The sequence below is a fragment of the Excalfactoria chinensis genome, chromosome Z (genome assembly GCF_039878825.1).
Source record: "Excalfactoria chinensis isolate bCotChi1 chromosome Z, bCotChi1.hap2, whole genome shotgun sequence".
Lineage (NCBI taxonomy): Eukaryota > Metazoa > Chordata > Aves > Galliformes > Phasianidae > Excalfactoria > Excalfactoria chinensis.
The window spans coordinates 32123145-32137926 of NC_092857.1; positions in this window are offsets into that span (position 1 = coordinate 32123145).

Genomic DNA, 14782 nt, shown 5'->3' on the forward strand with positions numbered 1-14782 from the left:
GCTTTGATTAACACCTGAATAATAAACTATGAAATATATATATGGTCTAGTGAGCAATATGGGTGGAGGTGGATGGTTAGACTGGATGATCTTGGAGGTCTTTTCCAACATTAATGATTCTGTGTGATTCTGTGTGAATCTGTGTGATTTTCAGCCTTACACTGTTGAGGTTTAACATATACCCATCATGACAGGCATATTTAATTTAATTTTTGTGCTTTCTTTGCAGTTGCAAAGAGAATATAAAGTATTTAATTCTGTATATAGATATGGGCCCACAATAATACACTCAGAACTGCAGATCTTATGAGCAGTAAATATCTCATTTCTATTAAAACCAGTTGCACACTGTCAACAGGATCTCATTTCCTAAAGGTGTACTCTCAGAAGTAAGTTCTGATAGACAATGAGTGCATGGGCTCCCTGTGCTCTTGTGGAATTCTGCAGAAGCCAATAGATTTATGTCACTTTCAGCCAAGAGGGCAGTCAGACTCTTTCTCTGAGGGTCCTGTCAGTTTGACAAAATATGCAGAAAAGCAGAATAACATTTGCAAAGAGTTTACACTGCATATTTATTTTCTGAAAATCACTGCTTTGATCTAAGCAGTGCTGGCAGGCAAACCAGCTGTACTCAGATATCCAGTTAAGTAAAACTGAGGGGTCTCCCATCAATCATCTCCCATATTTCTGTGGTGATGTTTTCAGTCATTAATTTTTCATTACTAAACACTGTTTTCTCTGGGATTTCAGCTAAGTTTGTCTGTAGCAGTAGGATCCTTAAAAACTAGGTTGGAGGAGATGTTTCTCCCTGGTTGCTGCTTACAAAAATCATTGTAACCCTTGCCTTTAGTCTGCAGCCCCAGGCCTTGTGGTTTGTGCTATAATTCCCCTTATTTCCTGCTGCTCAGTCTCCAGCTTTTTGTATCTATCAGCTATATTTTCTTTGAATATGAGAGACCAGGCCCCTTTTTCATTACGTATTGTCTTCTGTGAAGAAATCTTGGAGTTGAGCCATCTTTCTGGTCTTCTCCAGACTGATGACTGTCTCCACTGCTCTCTGGGCCTTGTTGCTCTGTCATTTCCAAGTCTCAAAAATGTCTGAAGTGCAGTGAAGAGGAGTGAAGAAACAGTTAAAGTGGTATCAAGATGTTGAAACAACAGACAAAATAAGAGCTATCTTCTGAAAATGTAACTTAGAATAATTTTCTTACCAACAGAAGACTACATTTACAAAAGATTAGGATGCTGGCTATGCTTTAACATCTCATTCTAGTGCACACAGCACTGGGTTTAGTTTATTTTTATTTGATGTTTTGTTTTGTTTTGTTTGCACTATTCAAGCAAATGTAAGGTAGGTGAATCTTTCTAGTCTGAACTCCTGAGGGGCTTCCAACTGTACGGTGACCCAGATGATCCCAAGTCATGCTCTTGTTTTTCTTTCATACCCCTAACTTTCTTCTATTTTGTGTTACTGCCCTTGAAGTACAATAAAATTAAGATTAAAATTAAAACAAAGCAGAGGAGAAGAGCATTGCAAGGAAGAATGAAAGAGATGGAGAATACAAATACTCAAAAGGAAGAGCAAGATGCAGGCAAATGTATTTAGAGACAGAGAAAAAAAAAAAAAAAATGCAACTCTTTAGAGTACAAGCATGTCTGTCTTTGTACCAGCAGAGAAAATAGGCAGTGACTGACATGTTGCTTCTACAGATACTGGGACCATGAAAGCCACAAATGTCCTACAATTTATTTGATAATATGATCATATTGTTTAAAAAAATCACCAGCAAGCTGTATGAGATAATTATTTTGTTGAACGTCTTTACAGAGAAACATGACAATATTTTCATTCTATCTTGGTAGCAAAAGTTTTAAGCAAGTTTTTTGGCCAGAGTATTCAAAAGCTGAAGACCAGACATGTCTTCTATGAACTTTGATATTGGTGAGGACTTCGTTTCAGTTTAGGGCTGGAGAAAAAGGTCAGCACTGGAATTATCATAGAGGCAGTCTGAGATGCTGGTAGAAGATGTGCTGGGATGCTGATTCCTGTGCTTATGAAGAAAAAAAGAAAGTTCCAGTGTTATGGTCACTATGGAAATATTGTGCAATGCAACATTACCTAAGTTGTGGTTTGAAGGATGTGGCAAAGTGATCCATAAAAACAGTAAAACCCATAAAGCGTGTCCATGTATAACACTGAATTTTATCTTAGTTTCATTTTTGTTGTTATTGAATATCTTTGGCAATGCCACACAAGATTATCTTTGGATTCTTTTATAACTTCTAAAAAAAATAAGAAGTGTTATTTTCTCCCTCACTTAAACAGAGTAAAACAGTGGTACCACTGACTAACATGTAATCTTGGAAAATTAGGTTACATTCTGAAAGAAACAAAAACAAAAAACCACAAAAGTCCTATAAGTAATGATTTTTCTTTCAGAAAGATAAATATGCAGTCCTATTTCAATATTTCTTACTAACATTTTGTCTACTTTTCCTAGCTTTTCATTAGAAAGGTAAAGCATTATTTCCTTTTCTCTTCTGCTTCTCCTTGTTTTTTTGCCCCACGACGGAGAGGAGAGGAGAGGAGAGGAGAGGAGAGGAGAGGAGAGGAGAGGAGAGGAGAGGAGAGGAGAAATCATAGAATTGCTCAGACTGGAAAGGACCTTAAAGATCATCAAGTCCAAACACAACCTAACCATAATCCCCTAACAACCCTCTACTAAAGCATGTCCCTGAGCACCACATCCAAACAATTTTTAAGTCACCATCACATCCAGGGATGGTGACTCTAAGCCTACCACCTCCCTATTCCAGTGCTTAACAGCCCTTTCTGTAAAGAGAGCTTGATTTGATCTCAGGAACTATTCAGATAATTGTTAAAATGCATTTGTAACTTAGGCATAAAAACAGAATCTAGAAGCACCAGCTGTACGATTTTGCAGGTCTGGAGAAGGCATCTGGATCTTATGGCTGCCAAGTAAGACAAAGAATTTGCATCATGAATGTGTCCACATGAAGCCATGGTTTCAGAAGCACTTCCCCAGTCCATTGCTAGTGCTGTCCCCATGCACTCACAGGCTTAGAGTCTCAGTCCTGGTCTCCTATTCTGCTGTGTTATTGCCTGTCACTCATGCATTGTGTGTATTGTCCTGAAGACCAGCAGAAAACAGTTGTAGCAAAAATTGTTCTCCTACAGAATGGCTTTATCTGCATTTGTTGCATAATAGAATAGAAATAGTTGCATTTTAATTGAAAAGAATCACAGAATCATAGAATCACCAGGATTGAAAAAGACCTCCGAGATCATCCAGTCTATCCACCTAACACCAACACTTCCCACTGAAATATGTCCTTCAGTACAACATCCAAATGTTCCTTGAACACCTCTGGGGACAGTGACTCTATCAGCTTCCTGGGCAGCTTGTTCCAGTGCCTGCCCACTCCCACAAAGAAGTATTTCCTAACGTCCAACCTGAATCTCCCCTGGTGCAAATTGAGGCCATTTCTTCTAGTCCTATTGTCAGTTATATGGAAGAAGATGCCAACACCCACCTCACCACAACCCTCCTTCGGGTAGCTGAAGAGAGAGATAATGTTTATTTTAGGATTATTTTTTGCTTTTGTGAATAAGGAAAAAATAAGCATAAGAGTAAGACTTTTTAGGTGAATTTCCAAACAGTGCTACATTGGGGTAATTACTGCTTGCAGTTAATGCTTACAAACTATAAACTTGCAATCCACTGCACTTGGCACCACAGACACACACAGAACAATAACCACTCTGCTCAAGAGGCCTTCTGATATGCAGTGCTCAGCTTTCAAGTGAACTGCAGCATGTAAGTTATCAGAGTTGAGTGAATGTCCATAAGAATAAGAAAAGCATTTTTTTTTTTTTTTTCCTGATCTTTTCCAGGCATTTTTGTTCTTTTAGGTCTTTAGCACAGGGGGATATCTAAGCAGGAAATGCACTTTTGCTGCATGGGACAAACTCTCTGTGTAGAGCTTAGATGGCTATTGACTTCATTTGTAGGTGTGGGTTCTACTGATGGCCAAGTCCAGCCCATTGTAAATTATAGCTTTATATATTGTTATTGTGCTGAACAATGAGAGTTTTTATTTCCCTCCTCTACCATCTCTCAATAGATTTAAACGGCACCTAAATATATGTGTGAACAACTTGTTTATTTGACTTTTCCTTGTACAACTTTGTGTGAGACCTTGCTTGTTCAGGTTTTAAAAACAAGCTGAATTCAGATATTATGCAGCTGAAGAAATGTAATCGGTGAGGCTAGAACTGAGAAGCTCAGTTATTTTTTCCCTAGATACTAACAGTTTTTGTGAACAAAAGTGAATAGCCTACGTCAAAAGGTTAGCAAAATGGCACACAGTAATATTTCTCATTGTTATTCACAGAAGCAATCTTTTAATTAGAAACACAGCCAACAGAACCAACAGTGCTATGAGAAGCATGTTAATAACTACCAGAGGACCTTGTGATACGTCAGTTGCTCAGTGCTGCTAGGAAAGCAGCTGCCATGTGAAACATGGACTAATCTGAGCTCAGAAAATTGCACTGAATCTCTTTTTTGAAAACTACAGCAGCTATTTTTGCTCATCTCTCACAGCATGGGACAGATGTCACTTCCAGGGCATTTCACCATCTCCTCTGGATCCTTGAGTTCTTTGAGAGCGGATGGGATGGGAGAAAACAACTAATTCAGCTCTTATAAACCATTGCAGCAGTTGTGCTTTCCTCTGCACCTTGGGCATTCCTGCTGTTTCCACCGGGGCAGGGGGGGGGGGGGGGGGGGGCGGAAGAAAAGATGAAGAAAAAAAGAAAAAAAAGAAAAAAAAAAAAAAAAGTGTTAACAAAAAAAAAAGTGTTAACTTTACAGAGAAAGCCACCTGGGCTAGCACAGCAGCTTGCTTGCATTCCTAACGTCTGGTAGTAACCCAAAGAAGCAAAACTAAATTAATACAACTGTTCCACGTTCTTGATGGCAGGCGTATGTCACCTATAGCTTGTTGCATTTATGAACTTCAATCTGGAAGAGATGTCGTTTTCCCTCTGTGAGCACCCCGGCCCAGCTCGGGTTCCCAGTGTTACACTGGGTGGTGTTGGTGGAGCTGGACTCGGCGCGCCCCTACACCATGTCCTTCAGCCCAACAGGACTGTGAGGATGCCCTGTACCGTTTCCTGCACCCCCTCCCGCTTCCCGTCCCGCTGCTCCCCGATCCTCGCAGCGTACCCTAGGGGGGGCTGCCGCACCGCTGCGCCTGGCGCCGGCTGCTGAGCTCCGCGGGGCTCCCGCGCTGAGGATGCTTACACTGCGAGCTGTCCCTGCGCCCTGCACGTACGGTGTGTGGCCGGCCTCTGGTGGCCTTGCCCGGGCAGTGAGGGCCGTCGGACCAAAACCTCTGCCGGGCAATACTTGCTTCCCCATTCTGCTGATGCTGAATACTCTGCCCGGGCAGTGCATGGTGACTTCATCGCTGAAAGTTTGGTTTCTTGCAAGTCATTCACTGTGCCCAAAAGTGCAAGCACTCTGTATGACAGAATGTGCATTAGCATGGGGCTTGAGTAATATTTCCTAGATAGTGAGTGGAGCAAATACTGTAAAAAGTACAAAAGCAGTCACCAAGATGATCTTCACTTCAATGCTGCCTCATACAAGGCACCTTGGCATCAAAAAGGACTGCTGCTACAGACATGCCATTAAATATCATGGCTGTGTTTAAATAGTTCTTCCTCTGAACGTAGGGTGAAGACTTAATGGCACTAACAAGACAGTTGATTTGGTTGGCAGATTGCTGGTTGTTGTGGTTGTAAACATATTTTCATGCAAATGCCTTGCTTATTCTGTTTATGAAAGTAGCTGCTTTTCCATTAATCTCTTTGATGTTAAGAAATGCTTTCCATGGAAGCTTGATACTGGAAATATTTGATGGGAGTACAACGAGCATAGAAACCTGATCCTGTGCCATTCAGTGGTTTTCCAGAAGAGCTCAGTACCTCACATTAAGGTTATGAGGCAGACATATCAGATCAGTGCAACAAAGGGACTATGCAAAAGCAGGCCACCACCTCTTTAACAGAAAAATGACACTTTTGGCAGAAGCACTTCTATGCCAGCAAAGATATCATGGCAAGTCCTCTGGGCCAGGCATCAGTACTTGCCATTAGTTATGCAAGTGCCTTATATCTTTGGCTCAGGACATTTTAGGGGAATATGGCTTACTGCATTCACTGAAACTGTATTAGTTATTCCAGTCATGATACACAGAGAGGATGCAGAGTAAATCACATGAAGTGATGACACATGCGCATATTGAGGGAGGATGTGCTTGCAAAAATAAATAAATAAATAAATAAATCATGAAAAGTTTTCAGTCACAAAAAGCCCTTCGAAAATCTTGTGATGTAGAAGCCAGTAACTGTGTGTTTAACACTGAAAAATCTGGCACTATTTATTCCAAGATGCACTGTCTCATAGCTGCCAAGTAGATGCAACTGGATCCTTTCCATACTGCCCTACCTCCTGTCTTGTCTTCATGAGAGTATTGAGATCAAGGCCAGCAGAATGCAAATTGTTATTTCAGTTGGATTATTGCTGAAATTTAGTCCTACGTCTAAAGATCAGGAAATGCAGTCAACGTAGTGTGTTCTTGAGCCTCAGATTAGTGAGAATCACTGTTCTGAAGCTGCTCATTGCAATGAAAATTGTGGAAAGAATGGTAGGTCACAACAGGGAGAGAGATGGGTCAAAAAGAATACGGCAACTTTCTTTGTGCAAAATATTATTTGGAATTCAAGTTTATGCTGTTTAATTAAACTTGTGATTATTTCTCCCTAATGAAGTCTCACTTTAATTGCTTTCCCTTCTAGCAATAGCCTTGAACAAAGGGTAAGATTTTTTCACGTGTGCTGCAGTAGGATATAAGCTGGGAAACGGGAAGCTCTGTCTGTGCAGGTCCAGTGCAGCGTTCTGCAGAACAGTGGCAGTACAGTCTCCACGCTGCATAGTAAGGCTGTAGTAAAATATTCAGAATTGGTGTCTCCCAGAAGAATGAAAGAAAACATACAATGAGCGGAAGAAAAATATAGCTGGAAAAGGATGTCTTTTTCCTCAAGTGCTGAATCTCGGCTGTGGAGTTTGACTCTGTCCTGACAAACAGCCAGCACATTCTCATTGAAATTGCTGGGTTATTTGTCAGGGCAGAATGAGCTGCTAATTTTTATTATGCAGTAAAATGTACTTTGTCTTCCTTTTTTGCTTTTTAAAAATATTGAAGTGCAGAGGGAGCCTTAACTCCGCTCTGCGTCTCCCACATTTAAGTGGTGGGGCTGCTGCTATATTCGTTTTTGCAGGAGAAGGAAATAAAGCCAAGGCTGAGGAAATTCTGTGTGGTACCAGTACTTGTGTTTTATTGAATGCTGTCCTTCAGTGGGCACACCAGACCCACAAAGGGCAAAATTTGTAGCCTGATGTTATGCGTGTTTCTTTAAAATACGTCTGTTTTATTTTATCCTGATCACTGCAAAAGGTGGAATGGTGGATATTACTTCCTGGATTTGAGATAATGGATAGTCAGCGCTTCTGCTTAATTAAATTAGCCCTGAGCAGTGATATTTTAATACCTGGAAAATTAAATGTATCTACTGCCACTGTTTAGCACTTCTGAGTGGTTTTACTCTGCTTAACAAGTCCAGGCTTTTAGCTGGCATATATCTTTCTTTATGTCCAGCTACATAGGAGCTTTAAAAAGCTGAACAGCTGGTATACTTGGTATAGATAAGGAAACAGGTATCAGTGTACTCTATTAGGCCTATTGAGCTGTATTGCTGCATTAATACAAGAGATGTTATTATCTCTCCAGCTTCCCACTACTCACCTGCATTAGATTTTCAACTGGTAATGGCACGGCAGGAAGTTATTGATGAGCTGACAGTCTTCTGTGATCCAGTGGCATGTCTCTTTCTCTCTCAGCGTAGCAAGGGTCTGTTCTCATAAATGCCAATGAATTACCAAAAAAAGAAACCAACCCCTCCTAGCAACTCGGGGAGAAGATAAATTGCAAGCCTCCAATACAAACATGTCTGCTCTGCTTTATCTTTTGCTTTGCATTTTGACAGAAGAACAAGACCATGCATGTGTGGTCAAAGTCAGAAGGGGGAAGGGGAGGAGGCAGAAGTAAGACATAGCGGAAGAATGTAAAGCTTTACATATAAATAATGCTGTAAAACTACAGTAAGCAATTAGGACCGTGTAGGTAATCTACTTCATAGTCTTTCATAATTTACAGTTCTTTCTTCTTACATCAAAGCTTTTGCAAAAGAATGACTGTTAGCCTCAAGTGCTGTAATACTCTTCCGCTGAACGAAGCCATATTCTGTCACAAGTATATTTCTTATCAACTCCAATAAAATTACAGTCCTAAATGGTCCGAACAATTGTTAATGTCAAAGATACATAAAAGCAAATTTTATAATTCAGGATTCAAATAAAAGAAAGAAGATAAAGCCAAAAACTGCATTAAGATAGCTCCATAAAAATGCTTATCACATAAATGTAGAACAGATTATGTGGTACCTTATGAAGAAGTAGCTTTTGGAAACAAATATGCATGATGTACAAGTTTCAGTGGATAAACTGCTCAAATAAAGCAAACGGCACCAGATTAAAACAATAGATAAGGTGATAGAGAAATTATAGTGTTGATTTCAATAGTTTATGTTGAAGATATATGAAAGTACTTCTGTTGTAATTATGACTTTAGCCAAAGGCCTAGACATTTCAAAATAAAGGCTGCTCGTTCATATATTGTCATGTCAAGTAGCTAAAAGGTAAAAAGCCATTAGAGAATCTGTGACTGTAGGTTTCTCTTCCACAGATGAGGGAAAGTTCCTTCACTCTCTTATGTTTTTCATAATTATTTTGTAAATCAGGAATAAGGCATGCAGGATGCAGTGAGATACAAGTTAAGGGTAGATTCTCATGAGAATGTATCTGGAGAATGGCCTTGGAGGTTAAAACCCTGAAGAGTATAGGATGCAGGACTAAATCTCATGTGCTTTTTCCATTACAAAATGTTGGTGTAGAAGACATTGTATGACTAAATTCACGAATATATGACAGTTCTATGATGAAACTGTTGCAACTAAGGAATTATTGTTCCCTTATTCACTGACAAAGTTACTTGAGATCAGAAGTGCAGACCCATGTCTAACAATTTCATTTGCCTTCTAATTCAGTAACCCAGCCTACAAAGCCCTGCGTGCTTACACATACAGCATTATCTGCTCTCATTCCATTTGCTCTTTAATATATTTTGATAACATGTGTTGACCAGCTTGATAGTACAGATTGCGCATGGAATTTAGGGGCAGATATTAATTTGAACTGACTCAGCTTCCACATAAAAGAAGATAGTAAGTTCCATTAGTAAATATTTTTTGTTTTCTGTTAATCAGAAATATGTGTCTACTGCAGTAATAATTTGATTGAAGAATTACATGATTCTTGTTTAAATAGAAGGTTTAATGCTCTTCTTCACCACAGTTCTTCAGAAGTTTTCTCCATAGTTTTTTTTCTAGATTTGATGTTGCATATTTGCAACATTTATTGTCATGATCCATTACCTTTGAAATTAAATTGATTTGTGCACACACTAAATTTCCTGAAAAAACAAAGTATAACGAAGACTTAATATCGTAAGTTAAGAACTTTGCTCTAATTTTCAGCTGCTTTAGGCTTCAAAATATACCACTGAGTTCACTTTCATTATTCCTGATCTCTTCCATCAGTGAGAGAGGAACCAGTATCCTTAGGGTTACATATCTGTCCACATACTTGGCTTAGTACAAGCTACTCATAGATTTGCCAGCCACCGTTTTTCATTAAATATTGTGGAAAAAAAGCTTTCTTTTTTTGGGGGGGGGGTTGGTGGTGGAGAGAGGGGAGGAAGACTCAGTCCAAGTGTGGATTTGAATTTTCAGTTTCCAACCTTCATGAGTTCAGACCACAAGGTCACTCGATCTTGCCAGGTGTAAGAAGAAAACAAAAATGATTTCACTTTTTCACCTGTTTCTCTGATAGTGAGTATATTCTCTGCCTAGCTTTAAAGCAGAATACTATCTGTCTTATTTCACTGCTTCCCATATTTTCACCATATTGAAACTGTTTAATCCATCAAGTAGAAACTGCTGCTTTTTGCATAGTGTGCTGCCGTACTGAGAAATTTAATATGGAACACGATAGCCTCCTAGTTATTAACATTATAATTTCTTCCAGTATTTTATTGGTTGCTTATAAATACATTTTTGTTACAACATAATAGTGCATTCATGGTCACGATTGTATACAGGTAGGAGTTGTTCACTTTTCTCAAATATTTGCAAGAAACATAAACAAAAACCATATGTTTCAAATATTTCACCGAATACCTTTTTCCACTTCTGTGCATGTTGTAACTGTTTCAGCCCTGTTCTGTTTCAAAATCCTACCACTTATCCTGTGTTTTATGACATATTCTTATCTTTCCATATTTTTAAATGTTCTTTGAAAGGTATTCTAAATTGAAAAAAAATTTCCTAAACATTAACTTTTCATATCTCTCTGATTGTCACAAGAACAACATTGATTCCAGCTTCTAAACGGATCAGTAGGTGCTTTTCACTGTAATCTTTGCTGTTTGCTGTTAAACTTTATTGTAAACTTGGCCAGTGCAGGAGCAAGTATTTTCTATGTTTTGCACGGAGAACTCTAGTGTGACCGAGTGGGTGTTCTATCCACATGGCATCTTTACTTGTGTTTTGATATCCAAAACCCTCTAAGAAAGAAGGGTTTCTTTAATATGGCTTCACTGCCTAAATATCTTGCTGGCTCAACATTTCAAAGAACGCTCTGTGCTGTCCAGGCATTCTCAATAATTGCTAGCGCAAGAGATGGGCCAAAACCCAAAATTCTCAACCCAGCTCCCCTCCTTCCTCCACACCTCTTGTCTTCTTGGAAACTTTGGAAAGCTGAATCCAGATGCAGAACTGAGTATCACAAATTGGCCAAACCCCAGACCCACCTCCCCCACACTAGGGGTTTTCCAAATCCTAATCCAAAATGTACTGCCTAGTCTTCTCATCATCATTTCTTTGTGAGATTCTTAAAACTTGAACATTCCTTCTTTGGTGATAATTCGGCATTTTCACCTGATTAACTTTAGGTTTGGTCATGATGGTCTAAATCTGCCTTCAGATTGAAAACTCTGATGAGAAGGAAAGTGGAACTGAATCCCACTTGCACTAGAAAAGCAAAAAGACGTAAAGAATTACTTATGCTATACTGAAAAAAAAAAAAAAAATAGGGAAAATAGCACAAGGCAAAAGCCTTGTCATTAGAGATACAAAGAGGTTAAAAAGTGTGTGAGGCTTTTATTTGGTTTGGTTTGGTTTTGTCAGCTTATTACTCACAAATCTCCAACTAGATTTCAGCTGGAGTGGTTTACAAAAATATATGCTCAGTTCCTTCCATATTCAAAGGCAACACCATCAAGCCCATGCTTTCTTGCATAATATCCTTAAAACTATGGGCTTGATAGATAAAATGACAAGACTTCGAAAAATTGTATGCAAACCTGTTTGTTTACATGATCTCTCTGGTATTTGAATCTTTAAAGATCAAGATTATTCACTGTTTTTTTGCCACTAGTAAGCCTAGAAACTCTTAATGAAATGTGAAACTATCACATATTGACTTGACATCTGAACTGGGGCCTGTAAGGTAAAAACCCAGCATTGACTATGAAACTAGTTAACCCTGTTAGAACACATCAACCATTCGACCACATTAACACCATTAGAACAACCACTAGAGCAACCATTAGAAAAGCTGAGATACAATACTAACTGGAGGACAAGGGCCTTGGAAGACTCAGATTTAAATATATTGCACACTTTCAAAAGAAGGATTAAAAAGAAGCATGCGGCTGCACAGAAAGTAGGGGGAATCCCTCTTGTGTGAGGAAAAAAAATGAAAGACAGAAACTTACCTTCCAGAAGGAAGGTGTGAGTGGCACGCAATTATGTGAGCCCACTCGGTGATGGCCACTGGGATCACTAAAAACAGAAATTCATTTCAGTATGTGCACAAGAAAAGTATTAAGACTATATGTGTGACATCCTGGGAAAAGAATAAATCCGAGAGAGAAACATTAGAGGAAAGATGGATCTGTGCTTGTCTATCTTACCTGGGATGTTCCAGCAAAACAGAATGAGGAAGTAATTTTGCATCTGCTGTTGTAGAATTCCCCTATTATGTTTGGGGAATGTTTGGCTCAACCACTCTTTCAATGGGGAGTGGGGAAAAAAAAAAAAAAAAAAGAAAAAAAGAAAAAAAGAAAAAAAAAAAGGTAATTCTGTGTTAAATTGTTATGAAAGAAAGATACTGCAAAAATCTAAATTTCAGGCTTTTTTTTTTTTTTTTTTTTTTTTTTTTCAGTGATTACATTTTTCTTTGGTCAAAGTTGTAGGTTCATTACTGAGGCACAGTAGGCATCTTTCCTAATTCAGAGGGTAAATTTTGGCCACATAATACTGCAATATGGTGTAATTTATCACTACACTGAGTACAGTTAAACTCATGGAAGGAAACTGTCCTCACAAATGAATTTATAGCTATAGTTTGCCTGCTATTGTAGGTCTGAATTATATCTCAGAGGTCTGGGCAGGTTCTGAGATTGTTCAGACTAGAGAAGAGAAGGCTCTGGTTAGACCTTACAGTTCTCTGCAACTCCCTGAAAGGATGTTGTGGTGAGATGGGAGTCAGCTTCTTCTCCCATGTAGCTAGTGATAGGATAAAAGGGAATGGCCACAAGTTATACCAGGAGAAATTCTGGTTGGATTTTATGATAATTTCTTCTCTGAGAGAGTGGTCAGCTGCTGGAATGGGCTGCCCAGGGAGATGGTGGAATCGTCAACCCGAGAGATGTTCAAGAAGTGCTCAGTTGTTGTACTGAGGGACATGATTTAGTGAGGAAATAATTGCGGTAGGTGGACAATTGGACTGGTTGATCTTGGAGGTCTTTTTCTATGATTCTATGACAGATTTAGCATGTATTAGCAGCTTAACTTCTGAGGAAAGTACTTCAGTAATCATGGCCATGTGTACCTGGGTGAGTTTCACCTTGGTAGCCCAGTATATTACAGAGCGTATAGCTTTCATTCTAGTTTCTTTCACATCTACTAATGGCATACACATGTAAATGCAAATCTTTAACTAAAGCACAGGCTCTTTCCTATTTCTCACTTTCCATACCTCTGCAGGCTTCCAGGTTCCCAGAAATCAATCCAGGCTTATAAGAGACAATCTAAGAATAACTGTTTACTGAAAAAGTAAAAAGAAGTAAAAAATCCTGGTTCTACAGTCCTGATGGAAAAAAAACAAAAAGCAGAGGTGCAGCCTCCAAGAAGAGACAGGTGGCTTCTGAGTGAAAATGGTAACATATACCCCCTGGGAGATAGCTCCAAAGCTGAGTTCACTCTTTCCTGCTATAAAGCATATTGATGTTAACAGTTTTCTCCTGTCTGCACGTGTGTTTTTCAAATTAAGTATTTTTAAATCTGCAGAGCTTAAAATACAGCCTCAGACACCCTCCTTTGCTTCTGCTTCTATTTAATATAATCTGCTATAGGTGTACAGGACTGATAAATGGCTCTGCTTTTCTCGCAAACAGATGAAAACCAATTTAATTTGAACACCTGGCAGAGGTGGAGGAGAACTGAAGTTAATGGCCACTTCAGAAAGTTTCCGGGCATACAGCAGCTTGTGCTTACAGATTCAGTCTCCCCTAAGATGGTGACGGGTTTGTGTTTGTAATATCAGCATTTGGTGCTGACTTATTTGCAAGGGTATAATCAGCAAGTAGTACTTGAAAAAAGATTGAAAGCAATCTTGGATTCCTTGATCCCCAGAATTTTTTGAAAATAATTCTGAAACTACTCTGAAGGAGCCAGGAATTCATCTAGCATTAAGATTTTGCTGAGACCCATTTCTGTCTTATTGGTGAAACAAAGGACTGGGCAGAGTTGGCACCATCAGTATAGGGTAGAACATCCCTTGTGGTTTCAGCTACTGTTTCTGCTGTTGGTAGAAGACTTTCAATGCTCTGAACTCTTGCAGTCATTTTTGGGTGTACGACAGTTTGGAGATGAACAGTGCCTGAGGCTTTGCACCTTTTAGGCACATTTATATCCCGTGGGACGCATTTTCCTTCTTCATTTATTACTGAGTAGCTATTCAATGTGGAAATAAAGATTTCCATTCCCAAACTAGTGCTCCATATCTAGAATGAACTTTTAGCAAAATAAATAATAGAGCACCATACAAAATGCTTATGCAAATTCAGTAAAATAACAGCCCTGATCTGAGTAGCAGGATATGGAGAAGTCCAACTCCAGTACCCGTCCAGGCACTACAGAAGTCTTTTTTTGTTGTTGCAGTTGTTATCAGTCTACACTCCTTTTTCTGTTCTTTATTCTTTTTCACTTAGTAATGATTGAGTTGAGCCTTTAGATGGATGCAACACTGCTCTGTAGCAATTGGCAGATATTGGGCATGACTCATCATTAAATCTGTATGCAAGAATGTGAGTAGACATTTCTTTTGGACTTGATTCACATGAGTTTCCATTCCCTGAACTTAGCTTTGATTTCTAGGTTCAAATATGTGCTGAAAACCCAAAGCCAAAATGATGGTAGTACGATATTTACATGGATTCATGAAAAATT